Raw genomic sequence first — 18,769 nt, forward strand, 5'->3', positions numbered from 1 at the left:
CTTCCTCTCCCACTCCCCCTGCTTGTGTTCCCTCTCTCGCTGGCTGTCTCTCTCTCAAATAAATAAATAAAATCTTTTAAAAAAATAGATTTTATTTATTTGAGAGGGAAAAAGGGACCACGAGCAGGGAGGGAGGGGTAAAGGGAAAGGGAGAAGCAAACTCCCTGCTGAGCAGGGAGCCTACCTGGGCCTCCTGACCTGAGCTGAAGGCAGCTGCTGAACCAATTGAGCCACCCAGGTGCCCCTTCATCAATTTTTCCATTATTTTTATGTGACAATGATTCCCACATAATTTAAGATATTAAAGAAGCCTAATTGGTTTAATGTTTCTCTTTTTATAAGAAAAGAGAACAAATCTTTTGAGATGTTTTAGGAACTCTCTGGAAAATCCTAAAGGTAGTTCCAGTTAGAGTAGTTCAAAAATATTTCATTTAGAATTTGAAATATTGGGAAGTTTGTAAAAAAAAAAAATCAAAAGGTTTTAAAACACTTGATTAAAAAGAATCAAAGGTCACTGGGAAACAATACTTAGTTATCTGTTCAACAAAGTGGTACTTAAAGACTTTGCAGGCAAATACAGAAAGTTACATAGTTGTAAAAAACCAAACAAAAAACTTTAGCTCATAGTAGGGAAGACTCAGTTTTCATAAATAAACCTGATAAAGAGTGATGCACAAAGATTATTTTGATAAAACAGAATCTTTGTTTTTGAGGCAGATTACTTTAAAGACAAATAAAAGCCTTTTATAGTTCATCAGTATTGGGATCACAGAGGCCCAATAATGAATTGGGCCCAATAATGAAACTGGACCAAGGCAGGCAGTTTTATACATTTCAGACAAAGAGACAATAGATTTGTGAGGAATTTATAGGATAAGCAAAACAAGTGTTTGGGAGCTTTAATTAGCAAGAAATTTTAAGTGGAATTTGGGCTGATGTAGTAGATTAATAAATATGTAACAAGGCTTGTTTTTAAAGCTTTCTCAACTTTAAAGTCTCTTATCGCTGATGATTTTTGATGAGGTTGGGGAATGTAAGTGAGGTTCAGTGGGGTGGAGTCCAGAGCCGACGACCGAGAAAGAATTCTTGAGACGTCTTTGGTGCAAAATGGTGGTTTATTAAAGCACGGGGACAGGACCCATGGGCAGAAAGAGCTGCTGCCCTGAGGTTGTGAGGAATGGCCATTATATACCCTCAAGTTGGCAGGGGGTTAGGGATAGCGTAAGTCTCTAAGGAATTTTGGAAGCAAGGTTTCCAGGACCTTGAGGGGGCTAGCTGCTGTTGGGAAAAGGTCATTTACTACTGTCTAATAACACCTTAGTCATGAGACCCTTCAGATGTATATCGGTGGGCCATAAGCTTGGGGTATGATTGCCAACACGTATCCTGGGGGGGGGGGTGAGAGATAAAGGAAGTTTCCAAAGGAATTTTTATACATTACGTATAAAAATAGACTTACAGGATCTTGGTGGAGGGGAGGGGGTCAGGCTAGGACTGCCTTTTGCCCTTAGCAAAGTATTAACATCAAGGCAGCTGAGTTCCTAGAGGAATGTCACCTTGCCTGTTTCAAGGACTTGTCAATGGGCTGTGGGTAGTAAGGAAATTTCATTGTGTCTACATACATTCGTCTTGGAAGCTAGATTACTGATAGCTTTGTTCTTGTAAACTGCTAAGACATTTGTAAAGTGAAGGAGACTCAAGTCTTGCAAGATTGTGGTATCTATAGGTTAACTGTTTCTTTGTCCTTTAGGGCAGCCAGGAGTGCCTGAGGAATGTCACACACTTCCCATGGAGGGGGGGAGTGGGAGTGTTGTTGCAGGGTGTCAGCTTCTGCTTTGTCTTCAGCTTGCCTTCCGTTCCCTCATCAATTTTTACTTCTTAGTATAGGAAGGATGCCTTTTACATGGGAGATATATTTCCTGCTTTTGATGAGGGATGTGCAGATGATGAGGAGCAGAGGGCGGGCTGGGGACAAAGCGGTAACAGACGCCCCACAACTCCCACCATGGGATGTACGTGGCATCCCTTGGGCACTCCTGGCTGCCCTGAAGGACAAAGAAATAGTTGACCTATAGAGACCACAATCCTGCAAGACTTGAGTCTCCTTTAGTGTACAAATGCCTAGCAGTCTACAAGAACAAAGCATCTCTGTCAGTAACCTAGCTTCCAGGAGGGAATGTAGATACAATTGAATGTCCTTGTAGTCTGCAGCCTCCAGGAAGTTCCCGACTATCTTCATGTTGATGCCTTACAAGAGGGGTACAGGGCCTTGACTTGACAATGGCAAGGCCTCGGTATCCTGTGAGTCTTCTTTAACATATGAAAGTCCTTTCTCAATCTCCCTTTTTCCTTTCCTCCCCCAACCCTGTGGTATATAATCAGCCACCCCTCACAACCTGGGGCAGTATCTCTTTCTGCCCACTGGTCCCATCCCCATGCTTTAATAAACCACCATTTTGCACCAAAGACGTCTCAAGAATTCTTTCTCAGTTGTCGGCTCCGGACTTCACCCCACTGAACCTCACCTGTCCCTCATCACTTTCAGGGGGACAAAGGAAGTTCTCGGTGACCTTCTTGCATAAGTTGTCTCCTAAGTAACTTATAATTAAAATAACTGTTGAGGAGGAAGAATTTCCTATGCCCTTCAAAGTCCTTCTAGCTGGACAAGAGTCGAATTGACATGAGACAGATTAACAGGAGAAAATCAGATGTAATAGTGTACGTATGGGGAATCCACAGACATGGAAATTCCAATGACAGTGAAGCATCATGATGCTTATATGAACTAAGGTGAGGGGTAGTGGTCTAAGGATAAAGGGAAGCAAGATCATTAGTAAGAAGATGAAAGATGTTTGCAAAGCAAAGATTGTCCTGTTATGTAGATAAGCTTCTTAGGTAAAGGGTAGTCTCTGTTAATAGCTCTTTTCCTGGTACAAGCAGGCAGTTGGTGGGGAGAGAAAAGAACTTTTTTTCTGAATCTACTGGCTGTGGATTGCTTTTAACTCAAAATAATGTTCTTGTCATAGTGACCCATCTTGGTGCAGCCTGAACTTGGCCAGCACAGAAAGCAACTGTAAATTGTTACACCAGCACTTTTTAGATTGGCAAATTTATGAATACATTTCGCAATTTCAGAAATGTACATTTACTCATAGCACAATTTCTCAGCATGGCATAGACATTTTTACTGTCAGACCCAAATATCTTTCTTTCCTCAGTAATAAGAGGTCAACTTAAACTTGTGTGACAATTACTGTTTTAATATTGTATCTTATTTAGAGATGATCTAGATAAGTCAGTAAATTTTTAACATTTAACTTAACCCAGCAGAACTCTAAGGATGGGGGCGCCTGGGTAGCTCAGTCGTTAAAGCGTCTGCCTTCGGCTCAGGGCGTGATCCCGGCGTTCCGGGATCGAGTTCCACATCGGGTTCCTCCTCTGGGAGCCTGCTTCTTCCTCTCTCACTCCCCCTGCTGTGTTCCCTCTCTCGCTGGCTGTCTCTCTGTCACATAAATAAATAAAATCTTAAAAAAAAAAAAAAAAAAACTCTAAGGATGTAAATCACCAAAGAGGTTTAGGAAACAATTTAAGTAGATGTATCATAAAACGTTATTGTTGAAAATTTCACTTAAAAACATTTATCACACTTATATTTATTTACTTGTTCCTAAAATCCTATCTAGATTACTTATGAAAATTTTTATGAGACATTAACATAGCTAGCCAGAATTTTATAACAGGTATCAATGAGTTTATTTGACTAATAAACCCAGATAGAATATAAGTTGTAAGTCTACATTATATTTAATGCTGATAACTCTGAAGACATGCTTATTTTAATTAAACTAACAAACTTAAGCTAGCTTTTATTTACCAAAGATTATCTTGGCTCTCATGAAATTGAAACACGTTTGGGTTAGTTTCTATTATATTTCTGAGAGTTTAGAAATATTTAATTTGATAAGCACTTATTTTTCTTTAAGCCAATTAAATAGAGCTTTTTCATAAGTTAGTTTTGGCAATACCATCCAGAGGTAGAGAAGGGGGGAAAAAAGGCACATACATATAACATAAATCTACAGACATACAGAAACACACAGACAGACACAGACACTCTGTAACTTCTACCTCCAAATTTCAGCCAGGAATCAGGTATAACAACATAAAACTCACTAGTTTATAAGTAACAGTTGAATTCAAATTTTGTCTCCAGCTAATGGAACAAGTTAAGGTTACCTGCTCCAATGGCTAGAGCTTTTAAGAAATATCTGTGCACACAACTTTTGTATCTGTCCTTGACAACTAATCTTTAAAAACAAAACAAAAAAAAAGATTTTATTTATCTGAGAGAGAGATGGAGGGGGCCGGGGGGAGGACAGAGGGAGAGGGAGAAACAGGAGCAGGGAGCCAGCACAGGTCTCCGTCCCAGGAGCCTGAGATCGTGACCTGAACCGAAGGCAAATGCTTAACCCACTGAGCCACCCAGGCACCCCTGTCCTTGACCAAAAATCTTAAGGAGTCTGCAAACTAGATTTGGGGCACGAGCTTTTACAACACTTTGTATTTTAACAGCCCTCTTCCCACCACTTCCTACCCCTCTTTTCTTCCTTTAGTCTCAGGAGATAGAGGGCAGTGTTTTAGTTTGCTCCTGGGACGTTTACATTTCAAAGACTTGGTAAGATTTACATATTCAAGAGACAGAAAAAGAATGTGAGTTTTCTGTGGGAGTTCTATTGCCTCTAGGTTGGTTTCGTCAGTCCCCATGAGATGTAATTGTGCTGCCCTGTAATTGGGAGGAACAGCTTGTGAAAATAGTTTTCTGGGTCAGAGGGGGCCTCTTCGGAGTTAGAAATGAATAATGTGGGGCGCCTGGGTGGCACAGCGGTTGAGCGTCTGCCTTCAGCTCAGGGCGTGATCCCGGCATTATGGGATTGAGCCCCACATCAGGCTCTTCCGCTATGAGCCTGTTTCTTCCTCTCCCACTCCCCCTGCTTGTGTTCCCTCTCTCGCTGGCTGTCTCTATCTCTGTCGAATAAATAAATAAAATCTTAAAAAAAAAAAAAGAAATGAATAATGTGTCCTTTGGGTCACTGTGGTCATGGAAATGTGCCACTGGACTGTGCCAGTTTTGTGGCACAAGATACGGGTCTCATCTTAATGTCTTCCATGCATTGTGAGCCTTAGCAGGGACTGTGATGGAAGGATGGGCTCAAACATTGCCCTAGGGCCTTTTGCCTTTCCATTTCCTCCTTCTTCTCCCCTGGAGAGCCTCGATAACCCTGTCAGCTTTTCCCTTGCTTGCTCGGACACTTTTTGAGGCATGTTGCTTAGCTCTGCCCCTTTCAGAGGAAAGGGGGGGGGGATTGAGGAGCTCTGGTATGTTGGAGGAAATGAGCATATAGCCTGGGTAGATCTTTAAGGAGGCTATGGATTTTAGGGTCTTTAGAGATCCTGGCCGGTGGAGACATTTTGGCAGCCATGTGCAAAGGTTCCCAACCAATTGAACAAAACCCCACAAAGGCCAGGTAGCTCCTCACCTCCTTCCTGCTGCATAAAATCTTTAAGAAAAATTTGAATTTCAGTTAAGAAATAGTTTCTGATCTCACTTCCTACTTCTTGATTTTCTTCTGTTGCCTTATTTCTTATGGTTATCAGAAAATTTTGACTGATGCCCCCTTGTAGGTGGCCACTTTCCAGAGCATCCCAGCTAACCTCTCTAGAACTGAGGTCTGCTGTGCTACCGGGATACACACATGGTCTCTGGGAAAAGCCCCGAGCCCTCAGGACTGCAATAGCAGAGATCTAGCACGTTTTCATGCCGAGGCACTACAACACCCAGGAAGCTCCTATGGGGGTCCGCTTCTTTAAGGAGCTGGTACACCTCCACAGGGCTCTTAGGAGGCACTAGCACCAGAAGTTCAGAACATTTATATTTGTCCATTAAGCTTTTCTTAGCAACACTGTGCCAGAGATTAGACCCACAATATTCCATTGGATCAGAGGACAAAGAGTGACAGTGTTAGGTGAAACAGGGACCATAAACCTCTGTTTTATTTTTCCTCTGGTTGTGCCAGTAGTTTCCAGGTGCAGGATTATTTTCACTCTTATGGGTTAGGACACATAGTCTCGGTACAGCCCGCTGACTCAGTAGTTACAGATAAAGATCTTCTATTCCCTTTAAAGGAAATCCTTTCCTGTGCCTTTAGCCCAGAGCCTTTCCATAGGTGGTGACAATAGACTAGCAATCCAGTCTGCCTTCCTTAGCTGTCCTTGGCCTTGAGGTATGGACATTAATCATGCACATTAATCATCAATTAAACCTTTTATAATTAGTGGTCTTATTAGATAGTTCTTATTCTCATTGGACCATGTGGCCTTGATCACGCCACTCTGGGAGAAATTGTTGGATTATTAAGGCAATCAACCCTTTGGGCAGACAATGCACAACAGGGGCAACATGCCAAAGTACATAGCAGCATGACAGGCTCCCAGCAAGAGGTAGTTCTTTCCCAGGTGGTGATTCCCACTTGAGTTGGGTGGTTAGTAGCAAGCTGCAGGTAAAGGACATTCCCCTCAGTTAATCGCAAGGGCAAGCATGCAGTCCTGCTGACTGCGCCAATTGTTTTGTGCCAGGCTCAGCCTAATAATAAACTATGTTCTGGCTGGACCAGTCCTTGGTTCTCATCATGACTGCAAAACCCCTTCAGCAATAACCATCAGGAAACTTGGAAAAAGAAGTTAGGACTGGCAAGTCCTGATGGCACACTTCGTGTCACACAGTGAGGTTGGAGAGCGAAAGAGGGAAAGGGAGAGAGAATGTATGGGATAGGCCTGGGATTCTGGTTTCATTGGGGTGAGGGGTGGAGGCCTAGAGTTTCATAAGCTTACTATTTGGTGAATTTAAAACAGAAGAGTGGGAATTTAAAGCATGGGAAGCAAAATAAACGAACAAACAAATAAATAAATAAAAAGTGGCCCAAATGGTTAGTTATTGAAATCAACCAAGGTCTCTAAAATAAAGGAGGCTCAGGCTGGGTAGGTGGCCTGACTCATTATCTAGTTGTATGGTTAGCAGTGTGCTTATTTGAGATAGCCATCTTTGAAGTGGATGCCTCAGCGAACAAAGCTTAAACCAGGCATCTGCATTACACAAAGGAAGAAAAATACCCAACTGTCAGGGTTTACACTACCCCACTTTGGCTCTAGAATACATCTTTGGATCAAATAGTCTTGGCTGTGGTCGTAACCTAGGGGCTACTAGTCTGTACAGCTTGGTATTGCATCAGTCCCGTTACCTAATAGAAAGGAGTTATTAGCTTGCATATAATACTCATATTTTATTTTATATTATTTTAAAGATTTTATTTAGTTATTTGAAAAAGAGAGAGAGTGAGCAAGCTTGTGCCAGGGGAGAGGCAGAGGGAGAGGGAGAAGCAGACTCCCTGCTGCCTGCAGAGCCCAACGTGGGACTCTGCACAGGGCTCAATCCCAGGACCCTGAAACCATGACCTGAGCCAAAGTCAGCCGCTTAACTGACTGAACCACCTGGGCGCCCCTGTAATGCTCAGGTTTTAAGTAACATCTCAAGATACAACATTCAAAGGCAAGCAACATTTTCAACTTTTTTACCCCTATTAAATTAAATATAAATAATTACTTCGGCTTGTTAGTGTGCCCTATCCGTGGGTACAAATTAGCTACGATTTGGCAGAAAACTGTGAAATGATCATTTTCCGTATATGTTTTATATCACATACAGATATTTTTGGATTTATAGATTTTTATTTTCTATGCCCATTCAATGGATATAAATACACTTGAAAGAGAATTTACTTCAGAGTGAGTTAGAGTTCCCCCTGTTGTTCAGAAAGTGATCAGAGCGTTAAGGAGTTAATTGTGAAGTCCTACAGAGAGGTCTTGCGTCCTGCCTTGACATGATGGATTACTGGAACAGCCAGCCTGTCTTATTCTCTGAATTGCATCAAGAACAGTTGGTTGCAAAACAAAATGAAGCAAAAAGAATAGTGTTAACAGCAGAAAGAATAGTAATAGTCTCTCTTCTACCGCTATCTCTCCATTCTGTTGGGAGGCTCATGACTACTCTTTCCCTATAGAGCTGAGTGTATCTGTTTAGACAAACAACATGTTTCATATTCTATCTTTTCCAGGTCAAAGGTAAATTAAAGGCAAATTTGTACAAAGAACATATTGTATGGAAGGCTAAATGAATAACTTTTGAAACACGTTCTCACTTAATAAGGCGATTAAGTATTAATAAATTGGTTTTACCGAGCTCTTGGCCAGAAAAGAATAACAACAACTTTGCAGGGAAAGCCTCTGGCAATGTTCCCAGTTAGAGGGATTCTAATTGTCTCTCATTCTCCGTATTGTTCAGCTACTCGATAGGACTGTGCAAGTAGAAGCCCTAGGTTCAGTTCCATTTGTGAACTGGTCCAGAGGCAGTTCTCAACAGAATGATGACCCAATGTTCTCTAGGGGCAACTTCTTGGCACCCTGCTCCAAACTAGTTTTTTTTGTGAAATACTTTGGAACTCAATGAAAGAATGGGTAAAACCTAACATCCCACTGGATGCAGAAATTAAAAGGGATAGAGAGATTTCTTTTAACAAAATCAAAGGCTACTAAGAAGAAAGTAGGTGGGGAACAAATATTTACTGGTGCCTGGTCTGTGGCTGACTGTGCTAGGAGCTTGACAGTCTATTACATTAAAACTTCAAAAAGATTATACCCATACAAAGTATTTTAACATTTCAAAAATGATGAAACAGAGTTTCCTATAAGTGATATAATGAAATAATCCCTCCCATTCCTAGTAAGGAGCAAGCTTAGAATTCAAAGCCAGACATAACTGATTTTAAATATCATGCTCTTTTACCATGTGCCTTTATTTAGTTTTCGTTTTAGGTTCTTTTTTATTTTATTTTATTTTATTATTTTTAAGTAAGCTCTACACCCAATGTGGGGCTTGAACTCATGACCCCAAGATCAAGAGTCACATGCTTTACGGACTGAGTCAGCCAGGAGCCCTGTTTTTGGTTTCTTTAAAAAACTTAAAAGCTCACTTAAAATTAATTCTCAGCATTTATAAATTACCAGTTAACTAGGAATTTCCCGTATGAAGCAAAGGAAAATGAATAAAGCACTATTTCTAAGAGCTGCGTTCTGATGTCACCAGTGGCATACCTTGTTGAAAACAGAGAGGAAACTTGAATCGATCAGTTTTTTAAGATGTTGTAGAAAGGCATATACAGCAGAAAACATATTCCTAACTTATTTAATATTTCCATTATATAAAAATGTACTAACAACACCTCTCTTATAGTTTAATTCAACACATCAGACAGATTGTAATATTCTGTTCTCCACTAGAACTAATAAGATAAATTACTTGAAATACCTTTTGTGAAAAGAGGACAGAGACAAGCCAGAAATTGTCTTTGAATGAGAACACACACTTTATAGGGCCAAGAAATCTCTGGACACTTCAATGTGACTGAATAAGGAATACAAGGCACTAACTATAGTGCAGGGTGGAGAGTATCACACATTTTTGCAATGCTGCAGCTATTTCCATGACCAAGAATGTGATGTGTCGGAGCCATCGTGCAGCCAGAAACCCCTCATGCACAGACTAATTGGCAGGACAAGTGTGTACTGCATCACAGTGACTGCATGCTAACAAGTTTTAGGTGGAACTTTCTAGCAGGAGGGGAAGGGCAGTGCCACCCTTGTCACAGACAAACAGTTCACCACCCTGTCTCCCAAAGCTCATAATTACCTATGAGTGGTTCATCTCTGACAAAGCCTGGACCACATGTGTGTAATGTCAATAATGCTCCCTGTTGATGTGCAACGTTCTGTCAAATAGATAACTATTTTGCCTGTATAACATCAAGCCAATAGGCATTCATTCATTTTCCTCTTCATTTATCACATAAAGTTATCTTTTTTTCATTTGGATGCTTGATATCCTTTAAATATGATCCAGAACTTAGTCAGAAATGAAAAGCGCTCCTTTCTTATACAGCTCAAATTACCAGCATGATATCACCACCACCTGGCTATACATAATGGGCCTATCAAATATCCTGCTGCTTCCCTCACACAAAGCGGATGACAAACTCCTACCCCTTTACTCCGGAGGAAGATCTAATCCACAATGTTCTTCTATTTTTACATCTATAAAAACCGAGACTAGGAGACGTAGGAGCAATTTAGGATATGTTAGTTTTGTTGTCCACGTTGACTCAAGGACATTTGAGAGGCCTAGTCTCCAGCAGTCAAGCTGGGCACACAGCTTATTTCTGACACAGCTGTCTACTTAAGCCAGGTGGCTCACTAGGAGCATGGCTTCTCTCAGCTCAACCACCGTCAAAGTTATCTTGAGTCATTACGTCGCTATCAATCTCAGAGTCCATCATCCATGGTACAGACTAGTGATTTTTAGCTGGCAACTCACCAGCTAACTTGTGTTACCAGCATAACCTGATATTACCATTATTAATATTAGAATCACAGACTTTTAGAGCTAGAAAGAAGCTTCTGGATCATTGGTGTTCCTCTCCCTTATTTTAGAGAAAGAGACCAGATTAGGTGTTGATAGAGATAAAAGGCTCTCCCATGAACCAAGGTGAGGTTGTAGGATTTTATACACAATAAGGACATGAAATTCTTCAGTACATGACTCACAGTGGTAGGCAAGGAAAGATAAAAGACAGAGACAGGTTGTCTGCACTATAAAAATGTATGAAAACTAAGAATTGCTATTGGCCAAAAGGCAGCTCACAGTGAGATGCTGAGCAAGAGGGGTATCATCTCTGCGAGGAAGGCCTTTCCTGCCAGGACCTGGCTGACTGGCTTTGCTTGGTAAACCAAGACTCTCAGGCCTTCTTTCTGCCATTGAATTGAGTCATTCCTAAGTTTGATCTAAGAACTCATCTTCTAGACCTCAGGGAACTTCTATTCGAAAACAAGAACAATATACACATATATATCTATATTCTGTAAATTTGAAATGGGCGAAGATTGCTAGCTCTTATTTCCTTAATTTCTTAACTCCTCCCCTATGCCCCCATAGTGGCATAGGGGAGGTTAGCTTTTAAATTTCATTCTACTGTTATTCATTCATTTGTTTGTTTGTGTGCCTTCTTACATTCATTCATTCCAGATTTATTAAATACGTGCCTTGTATGGTGTACCTTCCACATCCTGGATGAGATACAAAGATGTTTAAGTTATGTTTCCTGTTCTGAAGGATTTCACAGGCATATGGAATTATGAAAGCAGAATACCACAACAATGACAGAATTGCTGTGGGAGCATAGAATACAGTGTTACCTACTATTCATGAGAACATCTGAGACAGAATTTGAAAGAGGAGAGAAGTTGTCATTGGTCAGATGGAAAGAAGGAAGATCCTTGCAAGTAATAGCATGTACAAAAACACAAAGTTATACAAGGAACCTGTGATGTTTGCGAATTGATAAGCAGTTTCATGGGGGCAGAATAAAGAGTAGATCTGATGTAATATTTCCAGAAGTTGTTTGACTGGATGGATGTGGGAAAAAGGAAGTGCCAAGGTTTCTAGTTTAGGAAACAGAATAAATAGTGCATATAGTAGAAACATCTTTGTGCAAGTCCAAGATGGCACGGAGTTCAGTTTGGGATACGTAAAAACGTGTAAAACCAGGCCATTTGCAAAACGATTATTATTCTGCCTGTTCAGTAGTTTTAGAAAACCGGTTTTCACCAATATAAATGGTCTTGTTTTGTTCTCAGTAATCAGGAGATAAAAGAATACATAAATATAGTGGCGAATACTAACTTAAAAAAAAAGACTTTATTTCCTGCAATTGATAATAATCCTGAAAAACTGGACCACATTTCTACTGCATGTAATTTATTAACATTAGAGATTTAGTTAGAAGTGGGGCCCACCTTTCCAGTATTGTCCATTTTCTAATTAATTAAAACAGTTACACGTGTAACTTGCAATACTAGTTTTTAAAATAATTGAAATTAGAATGGAAGCAGATGTATAAGACCTAAAGAAAGTGGGAAAATACATATCACAAATACATTAGATCACGATGAAGGAAATAAAGCCAATATATTTTTTAAAAGGTAACTGATACACATCAGTAAGTGATTTGGTTTCCGTTTCTTCTTTTTTATTTTGAGAAGTAAGTGATTTGGTTTTCTGCTAATTTGTTTCAAATGTTTATTGTTCTATGAATATATCTACAGATTATCTACATAATCTATAATAGAGTGCTGTGAATTATTGGAATAGAATAATGTAGTATATTTCTCATATGTTCTTTTCTTTTTTTAACTTTTTATTTTATTTATTTATTTATTTTTATTTTTTTTAAAGATTTTTTATTTATTTATTTTGACAGAGACAGAGACAGCCAGTGAGAGAGGGAACACAAGCAGGGGGAGTGGGAGAGGAAGAAGCAGGCTCATAGTGGAGGAGCCCGATGTGGGGCTCGATCCCACAACGCCGGGATCACGCCCTGAGCCAAAGGCAGACGCTCAACCGCTGTGCCACCCAGGCGCCCCTGACTTTTTATTTTAAAATATTTTCAAATTTGGGGTGCCTGGGTGGCTAAGTCAGTTGGACATCTGTTTCTTGATTTCAGCTGGGTCATGATCTCAGGTGGTGGGATTGAGCCCTGCATCAGGCTCCACGCTTGGCGAGGAGTCTGCTTCTTTCTTTCTCCCTCTCCTTTTACCCCACATGCTCTCTCTCTCTCTCTAAAGTAAATGGATGGATCTTTAAAAAATAATAAAATAAACTAAAATCTTTTCAGATTTATACAAAAGTTATAAGAAAAATTTAAATAACTTAAATTAACACAGTACAGTTAACAAAGTCAGTAAATTGAGCTTTGATACAATAGTTTTATCAAACGCACAATCTGTATTACAATTGACAATTTTCTCATAAAGTTTGGAGTATTTTTTTTCCTTTAGTGCAAACCGGTCTAGGTCACACATTGCAGGAAGTTGTCATGTCTCTGGAAGAGTTCTCCAGCCAATGACAGTGGTATTTGAAGGAATACAGGCAAGTTATTCCACAGAATATTCCTGAATTTTTAATTGTTTGATATTTCCTCATAGTTAGATTTAGGTAAAGCCTTCCTGGCCAGAATGCCACAGAAGTGATGTTGTGTCTTTTCCAGGGTGTTGTATCTGGAGGCACACGATGCCTTACCTATGCTCCTTGGTGATGTTTTTTGATCACTGGTCAGTGGGTTGTCTGGTTTCTTCACTATGTAGTTATTAATTTCCCCCTTGAAGCTAATAAACAATATGTGGAGAGACACTGTGAAACCATGCAAACACTGATGTTCTTTATCAAATCATCCCCTACCCCCTGCCTCCATATCTATCCATTGATTATTTTTGGCCCAAACCAGTGTATACTACAATAGAAGCAAAATGACCATTTTACAACTCCAGGATCCTTTTCAAGGTTACTGCTTCTTGTTTGACTCTAAGGAAGAGTCCTTTACTCTCCTCTACCTATCGCCATGTGGACCCATCGATTCCTATTTTATTTGATTTTACTGTCCTTATTTACTGAAAGAATTAAAATATCTCAGATTGCCAAAGTGGCAGTTTAATTTCTGGGACAACAATGGGTTCCAGGCACATCTTGTACCTTCCTTGCCCCAACCCTGGAATCAATCATCTCCTTTTATTAGCTTTATGAAGCCATTTAAAAGAGTTTACATTTTAACATTTAACACAAAACCCAAAGACATTCTGGCATTCTGGATATATTCCCTGTTATTGCTTGCTGTGCTAATGAGAAAAAAATATTAAAACATTCTCTTTTTAACAAATATGCAGCTCATTAAAAAAAATCTAATCAAACTTCTGTGGACTAAAAAATAATCAACACTAAGAAATTTGTAATAGAGGGGCACCTGGGTGGCACAGCGGTTAAGCGTCTGCCTTCGGCTCAGGGCGTGATCCCGGCGTCCTGGGATCGAGCCCCACATCAGGCTCTTCCGCTATGAGCCTGCTTCTTCCTCTTCCACTCCCGCTGCTTGTGTTCCCTCTCTCACTGGCTGTCTCTATCTCTGTCAAATAAATAAATAAAATCTTTAAAAAAAAAAAGAAATTTGTAATAGAACTTGTAAATCAGAGCATACGATGCTAGATGAGAATATTTTCCCCGGCATGTAGGGCATGTTAATAAGGACAGAGGTGCTAGTTATGCAATAAAGTATTATTGAAATGATTGGAACTTGTCCAATCAGTGTCTACTGTCACTTAGTACATCGATCACTTCTGGCAACAGTTCTTGATGTTCTGCCACGATAAAAATTTGCTTTTCATCATGGATTATTAAGCAATCTGAAGTGACACATGTTGTTTTTCTTAATATGACATTTTTGTCATATGATTCAATAATGACTTTCTGTTTCTCAAAATGAAATACTATATATTCATTGATCAAGAATATTTTGTTAAGTTACATTAGAATACAAAGATGGAGTAAGTTTAGGAATCTATTAATAGACCCTGATTCTGAGACAAGCTATTACACAATGAAATGAAATTGCAGTCTTCTCCAGTTTTCTTTCTTTAGTGCATTTGTAGGTTATAGAGGTCACACTGTAGTACTTTAAGTAATATAAGTTATATAGCTTAAGATGCACATCTGAATAAAGTCCTATGATGAACAAAGAGCAATTTTTAAATGAATGTTGAGTTTTTCCATGAGTACTATTTTTTTCTTTTTTAAGATTTTATTTATTTATTCGACAGGATAGAGAGAGCCAGCGAGAGAGGGAACACAAGCAGGGGGAGTGGGAGAAGAAGAAGCAGGCTCATAGTGGAGGAGCCTGATGTGGGGCTCCATCCCAGAACGCTGGGATCACGCCCTGAGCCAAAGGCAGACGCTTAACCGCTGTGCCACCCAGGCGCCCCAATGAGTACTATTTTTCATTCTAGAAGACTTTTTGTCTTTCTGGACCCGTTTCAGGAAAGCAAAGGTCAGGAATTATCTTATTTCCTTTGTAGTATTTTCACCAGTATTTCTAGAGAAACAAATATGATCTGGTATGGTATGGTGTGATATGATAAATATCGTATACTCTTCAAAGCCTTTTCCACGATTTTGATGTGGCATCAGCATCTCTGGGGACAGTTTAGAAGACCCAAGGCTTCTACCTAATCAGTTGAGTTATAAGTTAAGCGAGGGCTGACTGGTGGTTTATACAGTGGTTTTCAGGGTTACCTTCCAGATTATTCCAACGAGTGAGAACTTGTTTTGTGGTAGTAGAGGATGTCCCAGCATGCTACTGGGCAAAGAACACAGAATTGGGAGCCAAATGGGTCTCTGTTTGAGTTTTGACCACTCCAAAGATGTGTGAATTTAAAACATTTAAACTCACAAATTTTACCCTCCTAGAGTATTAAATGGGGGCTGATAATAACCACTTCATAGGATTATTTTTAGGTTTAACTGAGATAAAACAATAAAAGTGCTTTGAATTTTGAAGTGTTACACATGCTTCGTCTTCTTACTATAATAAGATATAACTATATATATAACTATATAAACTTATATAACTATAATGTTAGCATTATAGGCTTGTCTTCATCTTTTCTGGATGACCAGTAAATAACTTGGAATCAATGTACTTGGATAAATACTAAACAAATGAAAACCATAACAGGGGCACCTGGGTAGCGCAGTCGTTAAGCGTCTGCCTTCGGCTCAGGGCGTGATCTCGGCGTTGCGGGATAGAGCCCCACATCGGGCTCCTCGGCTAGGAGACTGCTTCTTCCTCTCCCACTCCCCTGCTGTGTTCCCTCTCTCGCTGTCTGTCTCTCTGTCACATAAATAAATAAAATCTTAAAAAAAAAAAAAGAAAACCACAACAAAATACCCCTATTAAGAACCTTATTACATCAAGCATTATCAAAATACTTTTATAAATAGAAATTTATTCTTAACAATCCTATAAATTATAACTTATAACTCATTTTGCAAATGAGAAGAATTAGGAATGGAAATGTTAAATAATGTGCCCAAAGTCTTTAAGTTATAAAGCTGGGATTTGAAGTTAGATCTGCTGGACTTCAGTCTTCATCAAATGTTGTGTTCAATATTAACTTTTTTATGTGTCTTGCTAATTTTCATTCACAACAGGAAGAAAGCTGAGTTGTTACAAGAGGAAAGAATTTTCCATGGGCTATAATAAACTGTGAGTGGGACCGGGAGTGCTCATCAGGTAAACTTGGTTGTGAACAACTGAGAATATTGTCAAAGATGATCACAATGAAAGGTGAAAGGCAAAAGAGAGCCTGAAAAAGAAAATTTGCTTTTTGTTTTTTCAGATGGAGGACTGAACCTAGAAAGAAGTATGGGAGGAAGATCTGGAAAGGTTTTTTTTTGTTTGTTTGTTTGTTTGTTTGTTTGTTTTTTTAAGATCACTGAAGAAGTACAGCTCCTCTTTTTTCATTTTGTAAATTAAAACAAAACAAACACACCAACCAACAACACAACCTAGAACCAAACAGGTACAAGTTACTCTGAAAACAAAAAAATTGAATTGATCTGTTCTACTGTTTTTCTGGTTTGTATTTCATTGATCTCTTCTCTAATCTTCATTATTTCTCTTCTCCTACTTGGTTTAGGTTTTATTTGCTGTTCTTTCTCCAGCTCCTTTACGTATAAGGTTAGCTTGTGCATTTGGGATTTTTCTAATTTTCTGAGAGATGCTTGGATGGCTATGTATTTCCCTCTTAGGACCGCATTGCAGTATCCCATAGATTTTGGACTGAAGTGTTTTCATTCTCATTAGTTTCCATGAATTGTTTAAGTTCTTCTTTAATTTCCTGTTTGACCCAATCATTCTTTAGCAGGATGCTCTTTAACTTCCAAGAGTTTGAATTCCTTCCAATTTTTTTTTCTTGCGATTGAGTCCCAGTTTCAAGGCAATGTGGTCTGATAACATGCAGGGAATAATCTCAGTCTTTTAGTATTGGCTAAGACCTGATTTGTGACCCAGTATGTGGTCTGTGTGCATTTGAGAAGAATGAGTATTCTGTTGTTTTAGGGTGGAATGTTCTGTATATATCTATAAAGTCCATCTAGTCCAATGTGTCATTCAAAGCTCTTGTTTCTTTGTTGAACTTCTGTTTAGAAGATCTGTCCAACGCTGAGAGTGGAGTGTTAAAATCTTCTACTATTGATGTATTATTGTCAATCTAATTCTTTATTTTGGTTAGCACCTGGCTTATATAGGTGGCTGCTCCCATGTTGGGGGCATAGATATTTAAAATTGTTAGATTTTCTTGTTGGATAGACCCTTTAAGAATGATATAGTGTCCCTCTAGATCTCTTATTACAGTCTTTGGTTTAAATTCTAATTTGTCTAATATAAGCATTGCCATCCTATTTATTGCCATCCTATTTTCTGTACAGTCCCTGTTTCTATGGATTATCTCTGTAAATTTCTGGTCTATATTACTCTTGGAGTCTTTCTTCTTTTATAGAATCCTCCTGAGTATTTCTTGCAGGGCTGACTTGGTGGTCACACATTCTTTCAGTTTCTCCTGGTCCTAGAGGCTCTTTATCTTTCCATCCATTCTGAATGACAGCCTTGCTGGATTAAGTGTTCTTGGCTGCATGTTCTTCTCATTTAGTACGTTGAATAGTTTAGTACGTTGCCAGCCCTTTCTGGCTTGCCAGGTGTCTGTGGACAGGTCTGATGTTGTTCTGATGTTCCTCCCTCTGTACATAAGAAATCTCATCCCCCTAGCTGCTCTCAAGATGGCTTCCTTGGTTCTAAGATTTGCGAATTTTACTATTACATGCCAGGGCATTGGTCTGTTCTCCTTGATCTTGGAAGGGTCCTCTCTGCCTCTAGGACACGAATGCTCATTTCATTCGCCAGATTAGGGAAGTTCTCGGCTATGATTTGCTCAAATATACCTTCTAGTCCTCTCTCTCTCTCTCTCTCCACCCCCTCAGGGATCCCAATAATTCTGACATTGGAAAGCTTCATGGCATCATTAATCTCTCTAAGTCTGTTCTCATGGATTTTAAGCTGTTTGTCCCTCCTGTTCAGGCCTCCTCCTGTCCTTTCTATCAGTTTATCTTCTAGATCTCTTCTGCCTCATTTACCCTAGCCGTTAGAGTATCCAGTTTAGACTGCATCTTATTCATAGCATTTTTAAGTTCAGCCTGATTAGCTCTCATTTCTGCCCTTAGAGATTCTATATTGCCACTAATCGTTTTCTCAAGCCTAGCTATTGACTTCATAATGCTACGCTGAAGTCTATTTCTGACATTTTGCTTATATCCATAACCATTAAGTCTGCAGGAAAGGCCATTTTCTCCAGTTCTTTTCTTGGTTGGGAGTTCCTCCTCCTAGTCATTCTGTTGAAGGGTGGTTGAGGGGATGTACAGAGTCCAAAATATCAACCACAATTCAGGCAAGATGCACTCTGAGAAAATTCAGAATGGTTGGAAGCCACCACCAAAAAAACAGCCAAAATGAAACCCAAGAATAAAATTTATAAAATTAAAAAATAAAAAAAAATTTTAAGATTAAATTTTAAAAAGGGGGGTAAGGAGGTGGCTATAATCTCTCAATGTGGGCAAGGTAGGGTGTTTCAGTTCTTCCTGGGTGTATTTTGTTCTCTTTGTTAGAAGATACTACTTCTCAGAGTTACAGAGAAAATAAAACTGGTATATATAAAGGTAATATTGAACAGG

Source organism: Ursus americanus, chromosome 11, assembly GCF_024610735.1.
Source record: "Ursus americanus isolate L20-20 chromosome 11, mUrsAme1.1.p, whole genome shotgun sequence".
NCBI classification, from domain to species: Eukaryota; Metazoa; Chordata; class Mammalia; order Carnivora; family Ursidae; genus Ursus; species Ursus americanus.